This window comes from Myotis daubentonii, chromosome 18 (genome assembly GCF_963259705.1).
Source record: "Myotis daubentonii chromosome 18, mMyoDau2.1, whole genome shotgun sequence".
NCBI lineage: Eukaryota > Metazoa > Chordata > Mammalia > Chiroptera > Vespertilionidae > Myotis > Myotis daubentonii.
The window spans coordinates 18,181,201-18,192,037 of NC_081857.1; the positions used below are offsets into that span (position 1 = coordinate 18,181,201).

At 39.6% G+C, this 10,837-nt stretch overlaps 1 long non-coding RNA gene across 1 annotated transcript; it reads left to right on the forward strand.

Annotated features, from left to right (window-relative positions):
- The first annotated feature begins 580 nt into the window (after window positions 1-580).
- Window positions 581-3,594, forward strand: LOC132220787 (uncharacterized). The gene is made up of 3 exons (XR_009449865.1): window positions 581-674; window positions 3,170-3,284; window positions 3,548-3,594. It is a non-coding gene; the product is annotated as an uncharacterized LOC132220787 (long non-coding RNA).
- The last annotated feature ends 7,243 nt before the right edge of the window (window positions 3,595-10,837 follow it).

The window sequence follows — 10,837 nt, forward strand, 5'->3', positions numbered from 1 at the left end:
AAGTCCAAGATGAGGGTGTTGGCAGGTGTGTTTTCTTCAGAGGCCTCTCTCCTTGGCTTACAGACGGCTGCCTTATTGCTGTGTCCTCACATGGGGGTCCCTCTGTTCTAATCTCCTCCCCTTATAAGGACACTAGTCATATGACAGTAGGGCTCACCCATGTGACCCCATTTTACCTTAATCATCTCTTTAAAGGTCCTATATCCAAATACAGTCACATCCTAAGTACTGGGGATTAGGACTTCAGCACATGAATTTTAGAAGTATATAATTCAATACACTACACTATCCTCCCATTTTTGGAAAGGAATCTCAAAAATCACAGAAGGGTAAAGCTATAGTTCTTTAATTGTAGTTAGGAACATTAAATCAGGCTTTCTTTAAAGAGAAAAGGGCCTGGCATCTAAAGTGTGGAAGAGATGTTTCAAAAAGGAAAAACTTGGAAATTTCTCTGCTGGGATTAGCTCCAGGAGGATGACATGAATTAAAAAAAGAAACCATCTCGATCATTTCCTGCTATGACACTACCCAAAGGAAGCTGGAGGCTCTCTCACACTGTCACCAGATGATAGATACAGATGGAAAGTACCACTCAGTAGGATGCATTAGGGACTCTGGACAGCAGGCCACGAGTGAGACAGACTGGGATCACCCAGGCTTGACAACTCATAACAGTGAGTAATCTGCTGTTTTCCCAGACCCAGCAAGAACATATGGCACCACTTTAGTTGGTCATCTAAGGCAGCTACACCATTCTTTTTCCTTTACTTTTAGTATAATAATGATAATAGTAATAACTATACCACATACTAAACTCTAGCTGCATAGTGGGTATTGGGTTAATGGCCTTGTATACATTAAACCACTTAATCCTTACATTATCTCTATTTTATATAGGAAAAAACTATCAAAGGTCACACAATTAGTAAGAGGAAGAGCTGATATTTAAACCAAGAACTCTGACTCTAAAGCCCTTAGCTACTTCTCTTCATCAATCCACCTTTGGAAGGCAATATAGTTTGGCTAGAATAGCATAGTGGGGAAATACAAGCTTTATCCTCACAACAGGAAAGTGTTCAAATCCTAGTCTGACCGTAGGCAAGTGAATCAATCTCTCTATGTCCAGTTGCCTCTTATACAACTGGGGATAATTTATGAAAAAGTCTAATCAAAGTTACTCATAAATAGCATCTATCATTTTTATTGTTACTACTATTTCACCTCTAGCTCTATTCTATGATTAAACATGTAATATAAACCAATGAAATTGCACTATACATAATGTCTTGCATTGCAAGTTTACATTAATTAGTACTACTAATTTGAAGTTATCCATTTAGCTCTTTCTTCAGCAAAGGCAAAAGTTAGATGAACCCTTCTTTTTCACTTACTTTTTAAAATTACTACTGACTGCTTATTAACACTGCATTTTCGTAATCCCTAAAACATCTCATCCTTAGGAAGGCTCAATGAATAATTTAAAATTGATGTTTAATTTATTATACATGCTTACAGCAACTATTTTTATGGAGTGATCCTTGTTAAAGTTCTCAAGGCCTGGAGACACTGGTGGCTCCATTAAAAATATATTTTTTAGTTTTCTTGGGGATTTTGTTTTCAAGTGCTCAGATGGGCATATTCATAGATAATTGACAGTAGATTACATGCTACTCTATTTACCACATTTGAAGAAACACTGCTTTTTTTGTCTGATAGTTGTAGATTTCTATTTCCTACATTTTGGATTATAAGGAAAGCATTGACATAAGAAAAGGTGACTGATTCAACTATTTCCTGGACAATGGTTGAACAGAGAATCATCAGGATGAATCAGGAGTGGGAAAAAGAGATGAAGAATGGGGAATGTATGCTTCCAAGTAGAGCTGTAGAAAGTCAGTCAATAGTGGGATGCAGTAGGGCAGTCAGAATAATTCTTGTACCTTATCCAGATGCTCTGAATGGAATAATCAGGAAGATGGATGTTATGCAGAGTATAAAAAGCAGCTGTTGAGAGCAATGATATTGATTTCATGCATCATTATATCTTCAATATCTAGCATAGGGCATATAACACAGTAGGAGGTTTAAAATATTTGTTAAACATAGAGAAGATATGTGGTTAAAAGAGAGCAGCCTCCAGAATCCTGGTTCATCTTACGTGATACATTCGAATAGAGAATAAATGCATTTTTTTCTGCAAAGCATCAACTCTGTGAAAGATGCGCTTACACAGAGGTCAGTTTTCTCTCAGGGAAGAGAATTAATTAGCTTTGAAACAGACCTTCTTCATTGGACGCAGATCACAAGAAAGAACACTATCCTTGGGGATGGGCATATCCTTTTATATTTGCAAATCTCTTGATGCTCAATTTTATTAGCTATTTTAATCATAAGACCCTGGAATTTCCACAGCAGTTACTCATTTTTTTTCGGTGAACAACGAAAATCCAAAGGCATTAACTGAGGACTTACATATTTAATGCTTAAGATCCTAAGATAAATCCATAAGTAAATGATCTAAGCCTCACAGCCATCCTGTGAGGGAGCTGCTATTTTTAGCCCCATGGGATAGTGAAGATTCAAATGGTTTAAGTGACTGATGAAATGTCACATGGAATCTGAGTGGTTAGGACAGGACTTGAATCAAGGTCTGCGTGGCTCCAGAACTCAGGTGCTTCACCACTGTCCTTTATTGCTCCTGTGTCCCCTTGTCCATAAAGGCTTCCTGGACATGGCACTTTAATGACGAAGGGTCTCCTAAGATCTCAAAGCAAACATTTCTTTAAAAGGTGAAAACAGTAAGAAAGATGAATGAAAAGGAACCCTTTGAGGCAGTGGGCCAGGCACATGCGTGAGGTTTGCTAACCCTCACGTCAAAGTCCTATTCCTAAGCTTCCGTTCTTTGGGCCTCTCAGGCTGCCTACCTGGCGTCATTCAAACTGCTCAACAGGCCTCCTCAAGCTGAACCCCTAGCGACGACGGATGAACAAAATGTCACTGTGCAGCGCTTGCTTCTAGCCCCTTCCAGAAACCGCTCTCCCCTCTGAAATGCCCTACAGTAAGTTAGACATGGCCACAACTCCTGTACAATAACTCCCATCACAAAGTAGAATTTACTTCCCCACTGCCTTGAATCTGGGGTGGCTTGGTGACTTGCTTTGACCAATAGGATGTGCCAGCAGTGACAGCCTATGACTTCGAAGCCTTGGCTTCCAGATGCCCTGAAGCTTGCACTTCCACCCTCGATGAACACTGCTGCCACAGGAGCAAACCCATCTGTGAGGGTGAGAGACCACGCAGCCCAGCTATTACAGGAGCCTTGACCGAGGCCCAGCCTGTGAGCTGTGTACAAGGCCATCCACGACCAGCTGACCCACTAGCAACTGCAAACAGATGCAGAGCAGAGATGAGCCGCCTGCCCATGGCCAAGCCAAAGAATAGTGACAAATAAATGCTGTTGTTTTACACCCTTCGGTTTGGGGGTGGTTTGTAATGTAGCAGTTGAACCCTGACACATACTCTTTTATCCCTTTCTTCCTAATAAAAGTCCAGTGCCTGAGCCCCGAAGGCACTCCTCCAAGAAATGTTGCCTGAGCCTCACTCAGGTGTATGCTGATGCCCTGCTGTGATTCTGAGGACACAGAGATACAGCTGCCTCCCCAACTACCTTCTCCATCCACCGCCTGATGCCTGGGGGTTCAACGTTCAAGCGTAATTGCTTACATAAAAGCATAAATGCTTATTAAATTTTAAGAGTCCCTGGAAGGGATACCAAGTTTGTGCCTTTGATTTTGCTCTAATTAGAAAAATATTCAGGAATGGAAAGTGACCCTAACATTAAGTCACTATCTAAAAGAGAAAAAGAAATTATAAATGGTTTTGACCAACCTGAGTATAAGCTTTTAGAAGTATAGATGAAATAGTCATGCATCTACGTTCAATGTTTAATATCGATTTAATTAAGCATACTATATATTTTAAATCACATTATGTAAAACAACATTCAATTTAGAAATAATTCCTCCTTTTATCCTCCAACCAGGAAGGTATTTGAACAAAGTTGCTAAATGTGTCTTTTTGGCAAAAGTCCTCTGTTGACATTAAAGACACCTTTGATTCATCTGACAGTTTTCTAGACATCTATTATTCTCTTCCATCTGACATGTTGTTGTTTTAGCTACGATGATGCCATTGGAGTTTTTATCCCAAGCTACAAGTACCCATTCACAAACCACAAGGACAACTATTTGTCCCACTCATTCTACAAGTGTATGTTCATGACCTTCACAGTGCAGACACTTGTAGTATTGCTTTGCAGAGGGACCTTCTGAAAGCTGTCTTACAATATCTCAGTGACATCCAAGGCTTTCCATTTGGGGCTCTCACCCCAAAGAAAGAATTCATTAAATTTACGTTCAATTTCTTGGCTTTTTTTTTTTAACTAGAAGATCACCATAATCATTTAAAAGTTTGTAACTTCTTCAGGTCATTTCAAGTGAATATGTCTTCCCCAAATAGTACTTTGTGGTTGAAAATAAGTCAGAAAAAAAAATCCCATAATGCAAAGGACTCTGGAAGGACTAGAATATAAGGTGACTCCCTCTTTTCTGAGAGATATTTTTGGGGAAAACCAAATTTCTCATCTGACACATATTAATACATACTTATTCTAGAAACTTCAGACAACACAGAAAATTAGAGAGGTAACAATAAAAATCATCAATAATGCTACCAACTACAGGTGATAATTTTACCATTTTGATTCATTTCCTTCTAGATCTTCCTCCTATGCACTGTTATATATTACTAGAGGCCCGATGCACAAAATTTGTGCTGCTTGCCTAGGCCCTCGCAACCCTGGCTTTGTCCGGAAGTTCATTCGGCTGTCAGGTCTAATTAGAATATTACACTTTCATTATTATAGATGTTAAATTCTAACAGCTCTATTATAACAATATTATAAGATAAGCATTTCCCTTATTTGCAATGCTTTGTAAGAAAGATATGCCATCATTCTGTCATCCACCTCCTATTGCTGTACATTGGTATTGTCTAGGGACGGGTAATATCTAAAGCAAACACTAACCCCTTGCACCTTAGTGTGAATGTTTCGGATTCTTTTTCCTTTATTCATCATCCAGCCAAGTAAAATATACCAGAAGTGAAAAATGGCCGTTCCTGCCCTCAGAAGAGAGAAAGCTGTATAAAATATGATTAGTGCTTGAATAAAGCTCTATACAAAACACTGTGGCAACAAAAAGGAGAGAAGGTTGACCACTCAAGGGAGTGGTCAGAGGAGGTTTCACAGAGGAGGCACCATGTGAGGATTTGGGGGCTGTTTGCTTGTTAACTGCTTTTAAAAAAACAAAAAATAACTAAGACTTAATTTTGAAAAGCATTGGGAGAATGCTTCAGGAATCTTTTCTTACCTAGACTCCCTGAACGGACCACCTCTGCTGTGAGGAAAGCTGGACCACACCTTTTTGTGCACCCGCTAAAGGTTTCCTGGAAGACTGGGGACTTCTCCCCCAGAGCAGGTGTGCACAAGGGGGAAGAAGCCTGAGGGCACCGGGCCTGAACGGATGGGACTGGAAAGAAGCCAGCACAAGCGCAAGCTTGAAAGCCAGAACAAGCCCTGCCACTCCCACACGCATCCACGCCTCGCTTTGCATTTCCATTTCCGTATCCTGACACCCACTGTCTGTTCTCGGCTTCTTTCAAACAGGTCTGTCCTGTCTCCTCTAGTAAGTTCCTGAAGTTTAGTGCAGCCAGCAATTATGCAAATGCACTGAGCCACCGCCTGGGTTTGAGGCCCAATTGCCAGCCTTCTTAGTGCTCACATTTCTGCCCAATGTGACTAAAGCACTCAGTCTGCAGACATGGCCACAGGCAAGTGACAGATGTGCCTCTTCTGGCCACCCTGAGCCTACAGATTCTTCACCTCAGATGTGTTTCTTGCTTTTCTAAAAAAGCCTTTTTATTTATTTATTTATTTATTTAGTTAGTTAGTTAGTTAGTTACTCCTTACCTGAGGATATTTTTTTTTTCCCCATTGATTTTTAGACAGAGTGGAAGGGAGGGGGAGAAACAGAGAGAGAGAAACATGATGTGGAGAGACACATTGATTGGTTGCCTCCCTGCATACCCTCTGTGACTGGAAATGAACCTGGGACCCTTCTGTCTGTGGGCTGATACTCCAACCACGGAGCCAAACCGGCTAGGGCTACTTTAACTTTTTAAAATTGAGATATTATTGCTTAATATAACATTATATAAACTTCAGTTTCCAGATTCCAGGCTAGGCCAGCTGGAGCCAGACATATAGACTTACAGTGCTCCTCAACCACATCCCTTAAAGTAGCCACCACTCCACATCACAACCCACATAATTCAATCTGTGTTTATTCTCTCCAGAGCAGGGATTGCTTTCTGAAATTATCTTTGTTGTTGGTTTACTTGTTTATTGTATTCCTTCTAAAAATACAGTTAGAGCGGGAATCTTGTCCCAAAGCTTAACACAGTATCTGACACTAATGACGGAACAAACGAAGAGGAAATGTGACCCCCAAAGATGATTACCGGGACACAGCTCTAGGTACTAACGAGAGAAATAAGATAATACTCCTGACTTCCAAAGCTCACAGTCTAATAAGGAAAGAGAATAAGAAACAAAATATTTGCAATGTAGTGTAACAAGCATAATCACAGATGTAGAAATAGGTACAGAGGTAGTATAGAGGAAGGGGCCTACCTATTTTCTAAAAAAAGTGATTTCTGAACTTGGTTTGAAAGAATTAGTGGAAATTTGCCAGGGAAATAATGAGGGAAATACTTACAACAGGACCCCTTGGATCTTTACTCAGACCTGAAGACTGACCTCATTTCCCTTCCCCATGGAAATTCAGGGTTAAAAATACCCTTTAATATCATCGAGTCCAGCAGTTCTTGAAGACTGTTGTTTTAAAATATGTCCACAAATTCTCTGACACTCACTTCTTCTGAGGAGCCTAAAGGATATTATATTAAGTAAAACAAGCTAGACAGAGAAAGATCGATACCGCATGATCTCATTTATATGTTGACTCTCAAAAAACAAGAAGTTTCCCAGCCAGTGTGGCTCAGTTTGTTGAGCTTAGTCCCATGCACCAGGAGGTCGCTGGTTCAATTCCTGGTCAGGGCGCATGCCTGGGTTGCAGGCTCAATCCCTAATAGGGGGTGTGCAGCACGCAGTCAATTGATGTTTCTCTCACAGATGTGTCTATCTCTCTGAAATCAGTTTTGTTTTTTGTTTTTTTAAAGTTGAACTCATAGAAACAGAGAAGTAGAATGGTGGTTACCAGGAGCTGGGAGGTGGGAGAAATGGGGAGATATTGGTCAAAGGATACAAGCCTCCAGTTATAAAATAAATAAGTTCTGGGGATCTAATATACAACATGGTTAATAATAATGTGTTGTATTCTTAAAATTTACTGAGAGTAGATTTTCAGTAAGCATTCTCACCGCAAAAAAAAGTAACTGAGGTGACAAAAGGGTTAATTAATCTTATTGCAGTAATCATTTCACTATATATGTATATTAAATCATCATGATACTAGTATACACTTTACATACCTTATAACTGTTAATCATACCTCAATAAAACTGAAAAACACATAAAGAAAATTAATATATAGTTATAAAAAAAAACCCATCATACTTTAAATATACAGAATTTCATTTGTCAAGTATATGTCTCTAAAACTGCGGAAAATAAATAAATAAATAATAAAAAGAAAAAAAGGGGGAAAAACAAAATGAACTGAATGAAAGAGGCTTGCTGATATTTTCAATCTAATTCAGAATTATTATTTCATATTACATTACAGGGTTTAAAGAACGTAAGATTGCCCCTGAAAAAAAATCTAAATGAATATCACACAATTAATAGAATTCATTCAGCCATTTCTTACCTTTTCTCACTGTATAACAGAGAACAATACAAGATTAGTATTTTATTCTTAATTGTAATAGCTATCATTTTTTAAGCACTTACTATATCAAGGATTGCACTAAGATCTTTTTAGCTTTAGTTTACTTAATTCAAATAAACCTACTAAGTACTATTGTTATGGGAATACTGAAGTTTAGAAAACATATGGCCAAGGTCACAGAACTAGAAAGTGGCAGAGAAGAAACCGTGTTAGGCGAGAAATGAACTTTAGGGCATCTGAAGAAAGTGTGCACTTTCACACTGATTGGAGATATTTGAAAACTAACAAAATGAGGGAAGAAACAATAAAAAATAGACAAGTGCATAAGAGTGATATTAATCAGAGTCAATTTGTGTGTGCTTCCAATCACGTTTGTTGTGCAACATGACAGCAAACAGCACAGATGTTGTGTGTGTTTATTATGTTTTATTTTATGGCAACAAGATCTTCCCACCCCATTTGAGTGTGAAGCAGCAGAGTATGGGCTTGGTTGTCATCCTGACCTGCATTTGAAACCTGCTGCACCATTTATGGGCTGTGTAGCCTCGGGCAAACGCTATACTTTCTCTAACCTCAGTCTTCTCATCTAAAAACAAAGGTATTGTGGGGGGGGGGGGTTGGGGGGTAACGTGGCAATAAGGACACATATGTAATAACTTAATCAATAAAAAATTAATTAATTAATTAAAAACAAAGGTATTAAAAAAAGGAAGGATTTGTCTTAAATATTCCATAGGATTTAACATGTGTAAAGCACATAGTTCTTTATTATTATTTGTGTTATCATGATGATGAATAAACATGGCCAGATGGTCAGCTTTAAAAACTTGAGTTTTGTTTTTAATTAGAGGAAAGCATTGTCCTCACTTTCCTCCATTTTGCTGCTGTGTTTCCAATTTATAGTCTCACACACACACACACACACACACACACACACACACACACCACTGTGGGACTTCCGTATCCTCCCGCAAATACAGTACCTTGCTAAGAGTAGAAAGGAGAATAAGGAAGGCAGAGGGCTGGAGTAACAGAAGAATGAGAATAAAAGGAGGAGGCTATTTTTAAGTTTATAAAACAACCTCCATTGACCTGTGGCAGAAATAGAGCCAGCACTGTGGAACTTCCCAGAATGAAAGGCAGACGGTTTACTGCAATGAACCACTAGAGATGGTTGGTGAGACCGCCTTGTCCAATTCTTAGGCGACACTCCCAGCTTGTCACACATCAATACCTAATGTCCAGGAATGACCACTCTGATTTCACCACCAAACAGATGAGACATCTAAACTAGGAACATATTAACTGAAAGCCAATTCTATGGGATTTTAAAAGGCTGAACAGGGAGAACCAAGAATAATTGTTCTAGGGCTTAATACTGGCCTCAAACGTGTGGTACTAATCCTGTGTAAACTGGAGATAATAACAGAGACCCCAGTGAACTTTGTAGGAACAAATTAAGTACTCAGTAGTCTTTAGGAAACTCAAATGTCTTGTATTATTAAAGGGGAGGGAAAAGTAGGACATAGTATCTCAGCTTAGAAGGGCATTCGGGCTGGAGAGCAGGTGGGCTGAACATCTGAGCCTGTTGAGAAAAAGAGGGTGCTTTAGGGGGCTACTGGGTGGAGAAACAGGGAACCCTCCCAAGAGCCTGTATCCAGATCTTCACAAAGTTTTCATTTGTGTTTAGAAGAGTATTTGTTATGTCTTTTTGAGGTTTATTATAAAAGAAGGATATTGTCAATGGACCAATTTCTAATGGGTGGATAGTTGGCAAAACATTTATCATTGACTCATTGTTTGTTCCTGGGAAAGCAATTTAATCTCTATCATTTCAATTTATCTGTCAATAAAATGTGGGAAAGATTATGGCCTCACCCTGCATCTTAGAAATATGAGAACTGCTTGGGATGGCCGCTGTTCATCAGGAGAGCCGCCACTCAAGCACCGATGAGTTCCTCAGAGTCAGTAATGAAAACCTGTGCGGCCACAGCTGCCTGGGAGGAGGCAGAGGAATACCTGGGGTGGAGGACTCTCAGGTGGCAATTCAAAAAGTCAGAAGGAAGAAAAGTGATTGAAAGAACTGAATGGACAGAGGGATCAGAGAAATTTGAAACAAGTTACAAAAAGAGAGAAAATATAAGAAACAGATGGAATCAAAGGAGGAACAAAAAGTAAAGCAGTCAGAAATATGGAGGGTATCCTTTTGGGATCTTTCTCATTCATTAAATTTTAATTCCTTTTTCCTTAAATATATGATTTCAAAATATTGCCCATTTCTTTTCTGACTTTTAAAAATTGTCAGAAACTCTAATCTTTCGAAATATAGGTATTTTTTTTCCCAATTCCTGCTCTAAATCTTTAGCTCATTTATGTTCATCTTCACAAAACATATTGATTTCCCAGCATAGTGGCTTTGGCCTTCTATGCCCAGTTTGGGGAGAGGAGGAAATGGCATCTCTGCCACTGTCATGAGGATTAAATGAGTTAACACCTGTAGTCCTTGAAACAGTATTAGCGAGTCCTCAAAAATCTGAACTGTTTCTTGCTTTATGTATGTTTATGTATTGCTTTAAAGGTATTGGGTATGTTTTTCTTCAAAAAAGCATACACTATTTTTACAATTGTAAAAAATGATCCTCCCCCCGCCCCTCCCCTCATGGGGTCAGGGCTGAGGCAGCACTCCCTCCTCCCATCGATGCATTCGCTATGTTACGTGGACCTTGGCTTTCCCCACGCTCCTCCTGCTGCTGACCCAGGTGAGCTCCCGCTCTCAAAGCGACCCTGCCTCTGGACTCGTGCCCCTCCAGGGCAGGGCTCAAACCTCCTGGAAAACTGAGCAGTGGTGCCGTAACTGCTGGGCCACA